Raw genomic sequence first — 19,228 nt, forward strand, 5'->3', positions numbered from 1 at the left:
TTCAGGTATTCTATGATGCATCCATCATCGGGGTGGGGGCAGTCCTCATGCAGAGAGGATGGGTGATTGCTTATGCTTCGCGGCAGCTGAAGTCACATGAGTCACGATATCCCACAGATTATTTTGAGTTGGGGGCGGTGGTGTTCGCCCTCAAGATTTGGAGGAACTATCTATATGGTGTCTGTTGTACTGTCTACATGGATCACAAGCGTTTGAGACATATTGTGGATCAGCCAATCCTGAACATGAGGCAGTGCACGTGGCTGGATGTAGTCAAGGATTATGACTGCGAGATCCTTTACCATCCGGGTAGAGCAAACGTGGTAGCGTATGCTTTGAGCCGCAAATCGGCGAGGTCTTCAGATAAGGTGACGTGTATGAGGATATCGATGGATTCTCCGCTATTTGGTTTGATCAGGGAGGCTCAGGCCGAGGAAAAGAGAACTGGAAGAAAGAGAGGATCAGAGGTGAGATTGAAAGATTTGTCACAAAAGTCAAGGGTTGTTGACCCGATGTGGTCGGGTCTGGGTTTCGATGTCTGGTGGGGTCAAACAGATTGTATTAGAGGAGGATCATAAGTCTCACTTTTCTATTCATCCGGGGGCCACCAAGATGCATCGGTATTTGAGATTGAGCTATTGGTGGCCGTGTATGAAGAGAGAGATAGCCTGGTATGTTGAGAGATGCATGACCTATAGGATGGTCAAGGCTGAGCATCAGAGGCCACATGGAAAGATGCATCCTCTAGAGGTTCCCATGTGGATATGGGAGCAGATTTCGATGGATTTTATCACCAAGTTGCCGAAGACGGCAACGACTTTTGATGCTATTTGGGTCATCGTGGATCGATTGACCAAGAGTGCTCACTTTTTAGCGATTCGGGAGAGTTCTTCTGCCGAGAAGTTCGTTGATGTGTATGTTCGCGAGATCGTTGCTTGCCATGGGGTTCCGGTCTCAATTGTTTCCGACTATGATGTTCGGTTCACCTCCCATTTCTGGCAGAAGTTTCCGACTATGATGTTCGGTTCATCCGCAGACCGACGGCCAGAGTGAGTGGACGATACAGACCCTTGAGGATATGTTGCGGGACTGTGTTATCGACTTTGGTGGGAGCTAAGATTCCTACCTACCTCTGGCGGAGTTCTCCTACAACATCAGTTATCACTCCAACATTGGTGCTCTACCTTCCGAGCTCTTGTATGGGCGGAGATATCATACCCTGGTCTGTTGGCGCAAGGTTGGTCATAGGGTTATGGGACAGACTGAAGTGGTCCTTCAGACCACAAAGCTTATTTAGCAGATTAGACAAAGACTGCAGACCCCTTAGAGTCGGCAGAAGAGCTATGTTCACCGGCGCCGATCCGAGTTGGAGTTTCAGGTCGGAGACATGGTATTACTGAAGGTCTCACCTTGGAAAGGTGTGATACGCTTCAGGAAGAGGGGGAAATTAGGTCCCCGGTATATTGGACAGTTTCGGGTGATTTTCAGGGTTAGCAAGGTTGCTTACAGGTTGGATCTACCTGAGGAGCTCAGTCATATTCACACCACTTTCCATGTCTTTTAGCTGCGAAAGTACGTATTGGACGAGGATGTAGTGGTTTGTTTGGATGATATTCAGGTCGATGAGTGCCTGAACTATGTTGAGAAGCTGATAACTATTCTGCAAAGGAAGGTGAAGGTCTTTCGCAACAAGGAGATACCTTTGGTTAAGGTACAACGACAGCATCGAAGGGGATTCGAGTGGACCAGGGAGCCGGAGGTTGAGATGTAGGAGCATTATCCCAAGTTGTTCACCGCAGCAGACTTCGAGGACGAAGTCTAGTTCAAGTGGGGGAGAATTCTAACATCCCGATGTTAAGGTACTTCTAAATTCATTCCTATATTTTATTTGTTTATGACATTGTGGTCCCTAAGTCCAAGAGAATGTGTCCATTGGAGGACCTAGTGGCAAAATTGTAAATTTTGAAGTATAGGAGTACGCCATGTGTACATGCGTACGCTTAGCGTACTGGGACGCACCCAGTACGTTGGGCGTACATCAGCGTACACATGGCGTACTCGCTAGGTGTCGAAACCCTAAATTCTAGGGCTAAGCCCCTATATAATCATCCTTATAGCCTCATTTCCCTCACCTCTTCAGCCTCCACTCTCCTTGAGACGTTTTTTCAAACCCTAACCCTTGAGTGTTAGTTTTGAGCTTAAGTGTGTGTTCTTGGTGTGTTAAAGGAAGAAAGAAGATTCATTGAGGAGCCTTGGTGTTGAAGCAAGCTTCTAGATCTGGGATCATTGCCTCTTAGGGAAGCTCCAAAATGTATAAAGCTTTGATCTTGACTTGTATTTCCTTAAGATCTAGCCATGTGAAGTTTTATGAGTTTTTAGTCCCTTTTCTTGGACTTAATGAGTAAGATCTACTCTAAGACCAAAGGATTTGTCCTTTCAGAAGATTTGAGGTGCATTAAGTCGTAAAAATGCTATCTTGGCTCATTTAGTGCTTGCATGCAAGATATAGAGGTCTTAAGTCTTTAAGACAAACTAGGGTTTTGGTTTTGGGACTTATTAAGGCATGCATAACCATAAAGTTGGAAAATTTATGGTTAGGGGCACCTTTTAAACTTGGATCTGGATTTGGACGTTTGAACTTGTTGAATTAAGCACTTAATGGAGGTTTTTCATTTTCACTGCGTACACTGGGAGTACTATGGAGTACGCTAGGTGTAGGTATTCAATTGCCCATTTTTGGTCAAGGGCGGAGTACACGGGCATAGAGGCTGAGTACGTTAGGCGTACTCAGTTGGGTTGACTTTTCGTTGACCGTTGACTTTTGACCTAGTGTGACCCTAGGGGCATTTTGGGTATTTGTTATGAAGCCTAAGGTTGGGTCTTTCCCTGTGTATAGGTGATCTGTAGAGTGGACTCACGAAGCGATATTCTTTTATGCTATCTTTTCAGGATTTGCAAGGTGAGTTTTCCTTACTATACTTTTGGGTCAAAGGCACCAAGGCTGGCCCCTTTGGATTTTTATCCTGGTTTATCATATGATTGTATGATGTAGTGATCTGTTAGATCTGCGTCCTGGTATATAGGATGATGCTATGCCTAGTGATCTGTTAGATCTGTATGATTTTCTGTATATGCTAGCTAGGGATTGATATGGTATATGTTGATATGTGATGGTATGTTGGGTTGAGGCGGTCCTGGTAGGTGCTCAAGGCCAATAGACCCAGGGCGTCTCAGATAGACTGCAGGACGGTAGGGCGTACCAGTTAGTCCGAAAGCCCGAAGAACATTCCAGATAGGCTGAAGGCCCGATGAGGCATACTAGTCATGTTGAAGGTTCTGTGACCGTGCCAAATAGAATGTAGGCCGATGAGGCGTTCCAGTCAGACTGAAGGCTCTGTATGCATGTTGTTTACTGTTATTATTATGATTATGTGTTGTGTTGGTACTTTAGGGGAACTCACTAAATGTTGGCTTACAGTTTTGGGTTATGTTTCAGGTACTTCAGAGGATCACAGGAAGGCGAAGGCATTACCATACACATCCTCATGTTTTGTACGTATGATTTTGGGAAATTATGATATGGAATATGTTTTGAAAACTATGTTGTAAGCAATTTATGATTTTGGGTTGGTTTTTAAAAGTTAAAATTTTTCATGAACTTTATGGATGTTACAAAATAAGTTTCCTTTCTCCGAGATATATGCCCCTCAACACTGTCTATAAAATAATACACAAACATGATCAAATGCATCAAAACAAAGCACAATTCACAACATACAAAGAGAGGAGATGTCCTTAATCGTTAAGGTGTTGCAGATGGATTCCAAGCTTCATGTTCACCAAGACCAAAAAAAGAGAAAACCCAATCTTTTTAACCAACGAGTTAATAGGATCCCATCTTTATAACCTTCGAGTTATGAGAGTCACCAAGGCAAAACTCGAAGGTTCCATTATTTGTGATCCATGATAGAAAAAATGAGGAGTAGTGTCTTGCTGAAGAGGTCTTTGGATCTCATATGGGAACGGTGTTACAGTAAGAGCTTCTATGAAAATTAGACGTACCACGTTACCCAGCTTCACTTCATCTCATCACAACAGAGTTAGGCTGCATGAGAAATATGAGATTAATGTCTAGAAAAACCAGTTCAAACACAGTTCTTTCTTATATTTACTCATCAGTAAGACACTTCCTATCTTTTAGCGTGATCATCAGCTTCAGGGAGAGAGTAGTTGGTGCTAAATAAAAGATGCAAAGCCAACTCCAACCAAAAGATCCTACACCAAAGTATTGATATGCTGATCCTTTCCTAAAGGACAAATTAATGATGGTCAGCGTCAAGACGAGGGCAGAAGATCCTGAGACTTAGAGAGTGAAAGAGAAGAAAAACATAGTAAATCTTAGTAGTACAATATACAATGTATACTCCTTTTATAAAATGAAGGGTAGAAAGGATTTTAAACCACAAATAGTTTTTCAATAAAATAAGAGAAATTTGTCTTCAGAGTTCAAAAAGAGCAAAAAAATAATAGTATTATCAAACATAAATAGAATCAAAGCACGTAAATGTTATTGTTCCTAAATCCAGTGAGCACAATTGCATTCCTTGAGTCCATGACTTTTCCTTCATTACAGTCGAAAAGAAATTTGTAGCCAACGTCACACAACTGACTGATTGAAATGAGATTGTTTTAAAGACCCTTGACATAGAACACATCTTTTAGCTCGAGTGATTCACACAATATTGTACCCAGGCCTTTGACTGCTCTTTCACTACTATCTCCAAAAGTGTCAATAGGACCATCTTTCTCCATAAAATCATTTAAGAGAAACTTGAGACCTGTCATATGTCTAGAGCATCCACTATCTAAGTACCATACATGCTCCTAATCCTAACGAGTAGAAGAGGGATTCCTGCTCTTCATCTTTGACTCCCTGGTAGCTTGATAAGAACCAACGTCACATTACTAAAACTGCTATCAGGAGCTTCATTGCCAAGAGCCATAAGAACTTTAACCTTTAGTCCTTCATCTTCATAGGAATCCTCTTCTTCAACCCATTCCTCAGATTCCTCCTGCTTTGCGATAAAAGCTCTTGGTAGAGAGATGTTCTCCTTTTTCATGTATGCCAACAACTTCTTGTACATGATTTCATAGCTTTCAGGGCTTTAAGATTCTTTCTTTTCTTTACAGTCTCTGGCAAAGTGGTTAGGGGTTCCACAGTTGAAGCAATTACCTTCGTTTCTTTTCTCAGAGTTATGCTTTCTCGCTGAATTATTTCCCTTGGGTTGACCTCTTCTGGCTCCATTAGATCTTCTTTCTTCATAGCTTTTAACAATGAGTGCAGCACTAGCAACCAGTTCATGGGATTTCATCATTATTTATTTCACCATGATAAGAATCATCATAGTCGCTGATGAGACCGCCTACTTCTTTTCTAGAGACCATGGCTACATATTAATATTTGTTGGAGTCCTTTATGAAACCTTTACGATGAGATTTAGTTTGTTCGTAATTTCGTGGATTTTCAAACAAAGAGTTGAGATCCATGAGGTTTTTTTCTCACTGTTCTTGAAAACATCAGCGTGATGTTCCCAACTTTTCCCACGAGAATCCAAGAACTTTAATGCCAACTAAGAGGAATGCTTGACAATCCCCAACATGTGCATATCATTCATCAAACAGTTAAACCTGTTAATGATTTAGGTTAGAGACTAACCTTCTTGAGCAAACAATTGCTCGTATATCTGGTTAAGATTGTTGATGGTTGTTGCTTGAACTTCCATAGTGCCTTCATAAGCCACAATTAGCGTTTCCATCATCTCCTGAGCAAATTCACGGTTCTTAACCTAATGATACGCATGTTAAGGAAGAGAATTCTTATGGCTTCCCTTGCTTTAACATTAAGACTGATAAGTCTTTTGTCATCATTGTCGTAGCTAGTCTTTGGATTTTGTTTCATGGGACCAGAAGGAGCGTTGTTAACCATAGGTTGATACATGATAATGTGTGGACCATTATCCATGACGTTAAGCATGTCAAAGTCTATGGTTTCCAGAACAAATATAGCCTTTGATTTCCACATTGCAAAATTATGTTCATCGAAAGGAGGGATCTTGTTTACAGCAGACAACTTTGGATTATAGGAGGAAGACATGATAACTTGAATGTATCGTAAACCCGCTCTGATTCCAATTTGAAGGTTCATATTGATTGGATACACTCAAGTATAAATAAAGAAGAACAAACAAACAAAACAAAGAGTAAACAAAAGTAGAAGAATAAGAATGATCACAAAGATGTTTTCACTAAGAAAAGGTTCTCACAAAGGGAACAATCACACAAAGCAAGGAAAAAAACTCTATTAGGGTTTAACCTTAATAGTATACTATATACGATTACAGTCTTAACCTAATCAATGTAAAGTCTTATCCTAATCATTAAGATTACATATCATATATCTATTCTATAATTACTGAGTATATATACCTAATATAAAAACATATCACTAAGATTAGGAGGATCACGTTGTTGCTGATGAAGCCATTGCTGGTGCTTGCGTTGACACAGACGCTGGTGGAAAGCGTGTTATGTGTTTGACTCATCAGATTATAAGATTTGACTTTAGAAGTTTATTTCAGAATTAGATCCCAACACAGAACAAATGTGATACTTGTTACTCATTACCAGTTTATCAAAACAATTACAGATTTGAACAACTGATTAACTAGATTGATTTACTCCTAAATTAGGTGATCATGCTAAAATGAACTAAAACCAAACATTTATTAAGATCAAAATGAAATATCTAGATAGAATCACAAATCAAAAACCATATCTAATGATTGATTACATAAAAAGTACTAATCTATGCAAAACTGATATCTAGGGTTTAGTCAGACACGCCTAAAAATGAGTCTACAACGATAAAAACATGCATTAATCAACTAAATCTTACTAAACTAAATGAGAGAATCGATCCCTGACCTAAGATCTTCAGAATCGATGTAAAAGTGCAGAAATGGCCCTAAAAATAATCTAAAAATGTTTTTTCTTCGTCCAGGAATGTCTAGGGTTTAAACTGATAAGATAGGAGGTATTTATAGACGAACCAACAACAAAAAATGCAAAAAAGTGAAAAAAATGATCATGCATTTTCTTCGAACTCTTGAAAATTTCCATTTTTCGTGTTTAATGAAGTACGATACTATTTTCGACACTTTTCTCAAAAACACGATTGTGGCTTGCAAAAACACGATCACATTTATGCTTCAAAGTCCCGAAACTTGATTTTTTGGCCTGAAAAAGTTGCGAAGGTAAAGCACGTTCAAAAGCACAACCATATAGGAAAAAACACAATCGTGTGTTTCCTAAAACACGTGTTTCGGACGTGAATTCTTCCATTTCAGTAAATCCAATCCAGGTTCTAACTTCCTCGGGTGTTTTAGCTCGATTAAGGTCCAAACATGCATCCAAAGTTGCATCCAAATCCCTCTCCGCTCGAAATATCTGAAAACGACATAAAAACATGAGGAGTACGAAAATTCTAATGAAAAACATAACCTAAGCATTATTTAAACTAATACCTCTTAAAAACAAACATTTATCCTCATAAAAAACAAATAGTCCCTTAGTCATCGACCCCTCCATAACTTATCTATTAAGTTGAGAGTGTAAATTAATACATTATCATATAATTGATTTATCAAGTTAACTATTTTCATCCAAATACCATGTGTGTTTATATCTTTAAAGCATGTAGCAAAACCACCTCACCGCCATGAAAACATTTAGTGACTTTAACACATTAGGAGTTTAAATGATTAACAAATCTCCAATTCCGTTTTTGCAATAACGCACGGTTGAAACTGAACAAACTTCCAATACCAGTTCCTCTTTTCTATTTTGAGGCCAAGATCTTCCACGAAACGAATCACTTTATTCATAACATTTATGGTAGACATAAACAGATCACGAGGCTACCTAACACCGCTGTAAAAAAAGTAGCACGACATCAAATTGAAAGCGTCTTTACTTCCCATTTAGACAATTTCTTTTAAATTTATCAATCATATTAGTATCAACCAGAAGCCAAAGATAAGTAACAGACAACATGACCAAACTACAACCGTCATCGTATCCAAGTGGTCAACTATGCAACTGAATCTAATCATATACAAATTTGACTTTAAGAGGATTAATTTTAATCCTAAAGTCAAGTAAAAACAATGTAAGACCCTCAGAATATTTGTACATTGTCCGTTTATTCTATAATATATTTGCAGTTTTAAATGGATAGATGACAATTTATTTTAGTCAGAAGATGTCTAATTGGAATCCATTTCTTTTTTTGTAATTTATATTCTTCTTTTTTTCATGAAATATAGAGTTTTGTTTACTTGGATGGATTATAGTTTATTTTAATCAACATATGTCTAATTGGAATCCATTTGTTTTTGTTGTAATTTCTATTCTTGTGTTTTCATGAAATATAGAGTTTTGTTTAACTTTGGATGGATTACGGTCCTATCAAACGAACAAGAGAAATTAAATTTCACCTACTTTTTTTCCTACATATCCTACTACCCATTTGAAATGATGACAAATGTACTAAATTAATGATAATTTTATCCAAATATGATACATGTCACCATTTTACATGGGTAGGAACATAAATAGGAAGAAAATGTAGGAGGATATTTAATTTCTCAACGAACAATAACCTTGTCTTATTTTATATTCTAAATATGGTTTTCATCATTTTCACACATATTACCATCACTTATGGTATTTTTTTATTTTTATTTTTTAATATTTCATTTGTAGAAGTAAACAAATACGCAAGTATGCAACCTACGATTAAGGATGCAAGTCATATATTTGAGTTTCTATGTTTCTTTCTATACCAAAGTCCATTGTTTCTTGTATAACATCACGCATTCAAGCTTATGAAATACGATAATATCATAAAGTAAAACATATCATTTTGTGTGGCCAGAAAACTAATATATCAAGGGTGCGGGATGAAAGTAACATTATTTCTGTAATGCAAAACTTATTCCATGTCGTTCAATAACCAAAAAAAAAATATAATAATAATAATAATAATAATAAAAAAATAAAAAAATAGGGATGCCCAATGAAACTAAGACTATTCACTATTCATACAAATTGTTACTGGGCTTATTCCTGTTAAGTTGACTGTAATGGACCCTTTTCAGAACTAATGATTTAAGCCCACAAAACTAAATTATTTGACTAAATTATTTGATGTGTAGGTGTTTTTATGGCATCATAAAAATGTCTTATTGTGCGATTGTGTCCATGCCTATATTTGAAAAATATGGGATGAGGTCGTAACGTTGTCTCGCCTTTCATCACACATAGGAAGAGACATGGAAATATATATATATATATATATATATATATATATATATAGGGTGAGGTTCAATATATAACCATAATTAACAAGGAACCAAGGAATCAACATGACCGGCCTTATGTTTGATTGTGTAAAGGTAGGGCTTAGGGTCCCAAATTGTAAGGGGCCCCATTTAGTTTCAAGGTCTGCGATTCTTTCTACTACAATCACGCCACAAACGAATAAACTTCCCTTCTTATGTCCATAGTCGGACTCGATTCTAGGCTTTCTGCCCTTCTTCTCCGATCGTTTCTTCCACAGTTGATTGAATCGTTGGCTCGCTGCTAACCTGTTGGCTGTTGTTCTCGGCATCTAGTCTCTCACGTTTCTCCAGTGATCAAGCCTCAAAGTCAAAACTCTAAAGTCTAAAATCAAAATAAGGTTACGGGTAATCAGGCAATCAACTATTCTGTTCATCTGTTGTCATTGAATTTGAAACTGTATTGTGATTCAATGCTTGTATTTTCCCTTTTAAGTTTTGATTTTCCTATTGCCTGATTATGTAATTGGGGATTTAGGGTTAATAACCAATTAGCTGAAACAATTAACCATTCAAACCAGTGTCGTTGTGAGCCTGTGACTAATTAACAATTTGTTATTGTATAAATAGATACACTGGTGCATAAATAGAGCAAATAGTCACTAATAAAATGTTGAAATCATCCATAAAGTTAATAGTTATACTCCCTGTACATAAATGTAGCTTCCCATGCTTCTCGACTACAAAAATAAAAGTGAAGTTCTTATATTAAAAAGTTATAATAAATATTTATGAAAACTTATAACATCATACATTAATAAAAGGTATTTTTTTAAAGAGCAAATACTTGGTAGAAACAACTAAAAATACAAAAATGGTTATACCAATAGCCATAAAATAGTAATGTATTTTTTTATAGTTTCTGTCAAAAAAACCATTGTCACAATTCTTTGTAAAATATTAATATGTACCTGTTTGTATCTAAGACTAATGAACATGATTTCCAACAGAACTGAACTTGGACCTCATTGACAAACGACTCTTAGTAATTGGTCTATCAAAAACACTAAAATGAATTCATGATTAAGACAATTTTAATTCTTTATGTTTTTAACAGTAAGCATTTGGATCATTCTAGCCACAAGCAATCAGGGCCCCAAATTTTTGCTTCGCTTAGAGCCCCCAAACTCGTTGAGCCGGCCCTCGGAACCAATCGTGAGCGTCGTAAATCATAATGATCAATGACCAAATAAATAGATGTACACTTATACATTTGACGCACACACACCGGATTATATAAAAAATTCATCTTCTTACCAAAAAACCACCTCTTTCTTTCGTTTAAATTTTTTTAGGCCACATTTTTTATCGAAAAACAAAAACCGAATATACCGTTGTTCACGATTTTTCGTCCTCTTTCCATAGATATCCATGTTGATATATAAAAAACGAATTTTTTTTTCGAAAAAAAACCACTTTATTTTGTTAAAAATTATTTTTATCCAAAAAAAACTAATTGTACCAAAAATATTAATTTTTTGTACTCTATTAATAAACATCAACTCCGATTAAAAAAAAAATCGATCAGTTCAGTTCACACTGTCAATCTAAACTGTAAATATTTCAATTTGTAACATTCACAATATGAATTTGACTTACTATTTCAACTCTTTGATCATTCGCAAATTAACTTAGTGAAATTTACATATGAATCGAAATATATTCTATGTAGTTTTATAATACTTTAATGTTTTCATTACTCTTAAATTAATTTTATAAAATCAACAAATGGATTTTATTCACATTGTGAATCTGACTTACTATCATTCACACTGTGAATCTGAGCAGGTTCACAATGTGAATATGAACAGGTTCATAATGTGAATTTGAACTGAAATTTCGATTTTTTTTTGTTTTTTTTTAAACATCAATATGAATCTATGTTTAAAGAGTACCAAAAAATATGAATTTTGATATATTTATTATTTTTTTCTAAAAAAAATAGACATTAACTTTTCAACAAACAAAGAAAATGAAGTAAGTTTATTTAAGAAAAAAAAGTTCATTTTTTATATATCAATATGGATCTCTATAGAAAGAGGACGAAAAATCACGAACAATGCTATATTTGTTTTTTTTTCGATAAAAAACATAGCCTAAAAAAAATTAAACTAAAAAAAAGGATGTGAATTTTGTTATAATCTGGTGCATGTGCGTCAATTGTAAAAGCCTACAACTCTTCCTTTTGCCGTTGATCGCTTTAAATTTCGACGTTTTGGATTGGTTCATTGATTAATAAGGGTTGTCTATTGAATTTTTCCGTATATATATATATATATATATATATATATATATATATATATATATATATATATACACGGAAAAGTTCAATAAACAACCCTTATTAATCAATGAACCAATCCAAAACGTCACTAGTGTATATATATATATATATATATATATATATATATATATATATACACACACACATGTGTGTATATATCTACAATATATATATACACACGTGTGTGTGTGTATATATATATATATATACAATATATATATATATATATATATATATATATATATATATATATATATATATGTATTAATTTGTATATTTTTAATTATTAAAAATAGTGATGCCGCACATATGTTGTGAGTTAGAAATGATGGAAGAGAGAGAATGGAAAAAAATTGATGTGGCGATGGGTTAAATGGGTTGGGAGGGAGGGATTTCCTCCGCCCTAAGAAATAACATCACTAGCGTGGTTAATGTAACATCCTTATTTGGATGTTAGATTTTTAACTATTTAAATTATTTTGTTGAACATTTTATAATATATATACTTAAAATAAATAAATAAAGTACATAAATTACAAGAATAAATGAAATACATACATATTTGTATGTTTAAAAGTTTCAAGTTAACTGTAAGACTAATTTTGGTCATACTGAGGATTCTATTTGTGGGAACAAATTTTCTAATTTGGAAAACTTTTGTTGACTTTGACTTAACCTCCTAGGTTGGGTCCTTTATTACATGGGGTTAATCTGGTAAAAGTACAAGCTCAATGTTTAATTTGGGACCAACTGATGGCAATTTATATATATATATATATATATATATATATATATATATATATATATATATATATATATATATATATATATATATATATATATATACTAATTTAGAAGTCCTTGGTGAACAGTAACTCTTTCTTATTGGTCCAATTTTTTTTTTCATTTATTAAATTTTTCCTTATTGTGTTTGGGTTCCGACTTCTAGAAACTACTTTATTCCACCACCGCCAAGCTTCTGACACAACCGATACGTGACTTCTTCCCCTTTTTTCTTCTGCACCTCCTTGCTTACTCACCCTCAATTGTATCTCTTCCCACTGTCATTGTATTCATACAACTTCTACTGCTTCTTTTTGCTTCTGCATCCCTTCAACGCGATTCTTACCCTTATTCTTCCAATTCTGTAAAACATCCATCGATAACTGCCTCCCACCGCTCCACCGGCCGGATACATAACCAATTGTTTTTCCAGGTAATCCTTCGTCCATTTTGTTTTTCGTGCAGGTCACCAACATGTGCTTCCCACCGATTGAACAACCACGAGCACCACCACTTTTGCTTGCTTCTTCAGGTTCGTTGTCGTCAAAATCGATCTGCCATATCCGATGTTCTTCATCTAACCGGCAAACCATATCCACTTGCAGGAACCCTAACCTTGCTTGCGTGTACTACTGATTTCATGTTTTTTTAATTAATTGATTGATTTCCTTCTTCACAAAGACCACCCTTTCTTCTGCTCCTCAAAGTCGATTTGTGCCCTTTTTCCACTCCTCACGGTCGATTTGTGATTTGCAGGTTATGATTTGGCATTCGAACTAACCTACAATTCGGTTTCATGACTGAAAATTGAATTAGATGAACTCACATACCAACCTTGCTTGCGTATACTACTGATTTCATGTTTTTTTTAATTGATTCATCGGTTGATTAAATTTTTTTTTGATGTTTTTTGTTTGCGTAAATAAAAGAAGGAGGAAGAGAAACAGGGAAACGATATGTTTAAGATTGTTGTTCCTCAGCCCATTTTCTTGCGTGAATTATTGATTTTGGACTCACTCTGAAAATGTAGTAAAAAGACAATAGTATTTGGCAATTTTTCTACAAAGTCTCTTAATTTTCCTGGAATGTAGTGTTTTTCTTGCATTCTCATAGATCTATTGTTTCTGTGGAACAAAGAAACCAAGAACTATCGTTTGAAAATCATCCAATGGCTCTTTGTGAGATAATTTGATACTATATTTTGTAATTTAGGATTTACAACATAAGCTAAATGTGATAAATTTTTGATCTGTTAGACTGTTACCCAACTCAGGATGTCAATTATTACCCACCTCACCAATTTGATTTATTTTTGACAAATTATCAGAAAATTTCAAGCGAATCAAACATTGTCTGTGTTGGAAATCGACAAATTGGTGATAAAGATCCTATCTTGGTCTAATTAGGTTCCTAATAACCTGGTAATCAGAAACACCCATGAAAGTTTTGGGTTGATTTCACTAAGGGAAGCAGCAACATGGGCTCTAACTGAAACTGTTCATCTATTGGTTTATGCGATTTACTCAAACAAACAAATCAAAGAATGAAACATTGGTTTTTGTTTTTGAGCCCAGGTACAACTTTGGCAAACGTTACTTTTTGGAGCGACCTTTTGACTGATACTATTAAGGTTAGTAGTATAATATTATATATCAAAATTGATTAATTGTTTGTATATTAGATTTGTGATTTTGTTTGTGGTTATTTGTATAAATAAGATTTAAGGGCTTTAAAGTTTCATTTTTACACGTAAATATCAGAAGATGGTATATAAGCACACACATGACTGTTTCTTTTTTACTTAATCTGGACATGATGACTTAATGGGTTGAACACTAATATTTACCTATTTGTCTTTTTTTCCCTCCCAACTCTTCTCATGTTAAAACTGATGGATATTATGAAGTTTTGGGTTTTGAAATGTAAGGGTAAAATGGTCAAGTGTCTTATTTCTTTCATCATCTAAGAAATGAGAAACCTTATCTTGCAGAAGGTTCTATTTCAAACAAGGTCTAAACTTTACTATGTTTCTTGAAAAATGTCATACATTATTATTCCAATATCTTCTCATTAATTTATAAACTTTTTTTTTGATGAACTACTTTTCTGTTTCACATAATTTACTCGGGTTATAGCATCAGCTTAGCAGATATGTGAAACTGAAAGCATACAATCTCTCTTCCATGACAGAATTCTCACCTGAAATAGAGCCTTCAAAGCAACTAAACACCTCTAATTTCTAAGTCACAGGTAAATCAAATCAAAAACTTGTGCAGATGCCATGATTTTAAGGGTTTTTTTTTGCATATTGTGTGATTAGTTTGTTGTTTTCATCAGAATGAAAGAGGCAAATGAATTGAAGATGTTCTTAATAAGTGAATTCAAATCGGCAACAAAGTAGACGTATATGTAAACTCTTGACATTGACTTTTTACTTGATAAAAAAAAGATGATTTTTTTTAACATTCCATCCTACATTTTGGTATTCTGTTTAATATTATTTTGAGTAAATTTCGGAAAATAGCAACCTACTTTATTATTTTTTTTAACAATATAAGAAATTATATATGTTTCATTACCATTATATTAGGAGAGGTCTGTAAGTGCACCGAACAAGCTTTGTAATGTGGCATGCACTGCCACTTCTGTATTTGATGAAATTTTGTATTTGATGAAATGCTTTCTAGAGCAACAAATTTATAGCTGATTTATGTCTATTGTTTAAGACCAAAACATTAGAATTGTTTAAGAAAGTAAATTATTTTAAGGATAATTGTTGTCCATATCAATGGATATGGATGATGATTATAATGATGGAATATTAACAAAATCTTTGGATAACAGATAATTATTCTTAGAGGAACCTCCGGTGAAATGAAGCGTGAACGCGTAACCAACCCCGCAACGCGGGATTCTTCCCTAGTTTGAACTAAACTAAAATTGTCAAGTTGGCAAACATTCTCTCAACCCAATCAAATGCATTTATTTCACCATCATTTTGGACATGTTTAAGTCAGAGAAAAGAGGATGAGAGAGATTCTGAAGATCATTCTCGATCAAACAAAACTAATAGGATCAAGAGGCATCTTGGAAGGTATTAATCTCGACCCATGTTGTTCATTTTAGGACATTAGAAATCTTCTTAGATTTAAAATTTGCTGGTGATTTATGTTAACGATAAGGTTTAAATGATAAATTCTTGTTTATATTTAACATGTAGCATCATAGTATCTTTTCAAGTTTGATTCTCTAATTTTAATGGTTTTGGGAACTCTAAACTCTATAAATAGAGGATTTCGACTTCGAGTGTTATTAGATGGATCTGATACATTTGTGTAGCTTTTATTCGAGTTTCCTAAGCTTATTTCAAACTAATGAATCCATCATAAGTTGTCTACAAATTTAATTGAGGTCCATGACACCATCTAGTTGTGGAGTCATTATAACTTCAAGTATTATCACAAGTTATTATTAAGTCAATATGCATAATATTTGATGAAAATGTAGTATGAATCGAACTTAGATTTATCATTTTTTAAAGCGAATAATCTTTAGATCTTCATAATTAACATATAGATCATCAACTCATGGATGTATTAAAATGATGAATTCTTGGTACAAACATGTTGTTTGTAACACCCTGTTTCGAATCGTTTCCTAATTCGGGATCGTGACCCGAAGATCCATTATCATAAGGTTATAGACCCTATTTAATGGCCTTAACTCCACTCCAAATCCTATTACCTTCAGCCTCCATCCTATTAAACCCTAAATACAAAACCCTAGCCCCGATTTGAGTGATTCTTGAGTTCTTGGTGTGATTTCATGTGTTTTGGTGCTCATTAAAAAAGAAGGAGCTTCTTGAAGGAGAGTCAAATTGCTTGGAGCTTGTAGATCCAGGCTTGGGTTTCCTTTCTACATCTTCTGGAGGTTTAAAGTCTCAAACTTGATGGCTCCTTAGTATAGATCTAGTTTTGGGTGGTAATTTATCATGTTTTGGTCCTATGATGGTGGTTATTATGAGTAGAAGCTGCTCTAGAACGTTTTACCCTCATATTTGGTCCTTGTTGAGGTCGTTATGTCATCAAGTTTGGATCTTGTGGAGCTTTATCCTCTCATGCAAGTATTGTTGATCTTATTATGAAGTTAGGAAGCTTAGATTATGGTTTGGGCCTCATTAAGCCATGCAAAGTCATAAATTAAGGACCTTTATGACTTAAGACACCCCTTAAGGGTCAGATCTACGTCTAGACGTTCATGTCTTAACCATTAAGAGTTTAATGGTGAGTTTTGACCCTCTGATGAGTACGTTGGGCGTACGTTGGAGTACGCTCAACGTAATGCATGGTTTAGCCTTCAACGACTTGTACGTTGTGCTGCAAAGGGCAGTACGTGGGTCGTACCAACTAGGTATGCGAAGCGTACTCTTGGAAAGCTTATTTTGGGCCTTTTGGACCTTGGGTATTTTAGGAGTTGGGTCAGATAAGGGAAGGGTAAAATGGTCTTTTACCCATTGGAAGGATAGGATGTAGATTTGTACCTTGGATTTTGGAAATTTCCTTAATTGTTGATTAAGGATATTTTGGTTATGTTTAGTGTTAGGATTCCGGTAGCAGCACGTGTGTGTTCGGTTATCTCGAATTGAGGTGAGACTCCTCACTGTACCCATGGGTCGAAGGCACCAATGTCGGCCCAATTGGATTTGTTATGCTAGTTGTCTTTGTGACTCTTGCATGGTATGTTGGGCTAAGCCCATTGTATGACGGGATAGGCCCACTGTATGACAGGCTAGGCCCATTTGTATGTTGAGCTAGGCCCATGGATCAGGAAGGGCTAGGCCCATTGTATGTTATGTAAGGTGCTAGCTGTCTATGTGACTCTTGCATTTGTATGTCGGGCTGGGCCCAATATGTGGGCTAGGCGTAATGATATGTATGGTATGTGGAATTTCGGGAACTTACTAAGCTTTTTGCTTACGGTTTTTATGGTTAAGGTTTCAATTACTTCCGATTCGAAAGGGAAGGGCCCGACTTCATCGCAACACATTCACCCATGTTTTCCACAACTTGATGATTTTGGGATTGTACTATGATAACTGTTTTATTATGATATACTTTTGAATGTTTGGGAAAAAATAAATTGTGTTTTGGTTGCATTAAAAATGAAAATTTTACCTTATAATTTTTGGGTCGTTACATTGTTAGATCTTATTCTATCCTTTAGAGGTAGGGTCAAAAGCACCAAAGTACATTACAATTGGACAAAGACCAAAAAATGTTGTCGTATGGGAATTACTTTTAGGATACGATTACGAAAGTTTTCACTGATTAAGAAGATAATAAAAAGGAATTCGTTTTTTGGTGAGATTGTTGGGGAATTAAGATAGTTTAATTTATAGATTCTTTTACTCTGGGATCTATTATAACATTTACAGGTGAAACCATTAAGCATTAGCTGAATAATGCATCATACATTAAAGATTTATTAATGAAGCGATTTGTAAAGGAGTATATCTTTCTTTTAGTGCGTTTCATTCCACTATTCTGATTGAGGAAGAATATCTTTCGAACAACCAAGTCATAATGGAATTAAAAACCCAATTAAGTAGGCGAATCAAACCCAATGAAAATAAGAGACATTGTTGAAGAAGGAACAACGGTAGTTGATACCATTGAAGCCAATACAACATAAGATTTGTTGATGAAGCTAGAAATTTAAAAATCTTTCTGTTAGTACGACGTCCTAATAAAGCCTAGTTAATGAGAAACCAAAGTGCTAACATACTTTTTCTAAGCTTAGAATTGAAATAGAAAAGACAACTTCCTTTCTCACAATTGAGTAATATACTTTAGGTTAAGGGCCGGAAGTGTCACTTTGGAACCTTAGTATTAAGAGTTATTTGTTTTGATAGAAACTGGAATTATGTAAAAAATTAAGGGTTAAAATGAATATGTAAAAGTTCTTGTATATGATAACGATGAGAGTTAGAAAAGGGTTGAGACTTTATTTTTTTGGTGCCCACTATAACTAGCCTCCGTTATTTAAAAACCCTATATGTAACCCCATAAGTTAGGGCTAGATGATTAAACTATAATAGTAATAACTATGGAAGGATCCCCGCGTTGTGGGGTTTGGAGGGTATTCCATTGTAAAACGTTTTCATTAAGATTGTTAGTTACTGTGTCTGTGTAGGACAACTTGGTAAAAAGAAGGACGTTTTATTTGCTTCTTCAAGGTCAGTAGCAGTGTAACACTGGATTCCAGGTATGAAATTAATTCTAATTTGTTCATTATTTCTCTTTGAACATGGCGTGTTGAAGCCTCAACACGGCGTGGCGATATGACTTTCGCTCGCGAAGTTTAACGGACCAACACGGCGTGTTTGTGTCATTACACGGCGTGTTGGCGGCTGGGGGACAAAACCCTAATTTTTAGGGTGTTTCACCCTATATAAAGGCCTTAAGCCCTCTTGACTGGCCTCCTTACCAGCCTCCATTGCTACTAAAACCCAACAATCGATTCCTAACTCTCTTGGTGTTATTTTTGAGCTTGTAAGAAGTTATTGGTGCTCATTTTTTGGCCTTTGTGAAAGAAGAGGAGATCTTGAAGTTGTCTTGCTTGGTGGAAAGGCTTTAGATCCAGAATCATCTTCTGTTGTGCAAGATATCTAAGGTATCAAGTTTGAACCTTGACTTATAGATGT

The sequence above is a fragment of the Lactuca virosa genome, chromosome 6, assembly GCF_052849685.1.
Source record: "Lactuca virosa cultivar CGN04683 chromosome 6, Lactuca_virosa_CGN04683_v6, whole genome shotgun sequence".
NCBI classification, from domain to species: Eukaryota; Viridiplantae; Streptophyta; class Magnoliopsida; order Asterales; family Asteraceae; genus Lactuca; species Lactuca virosa.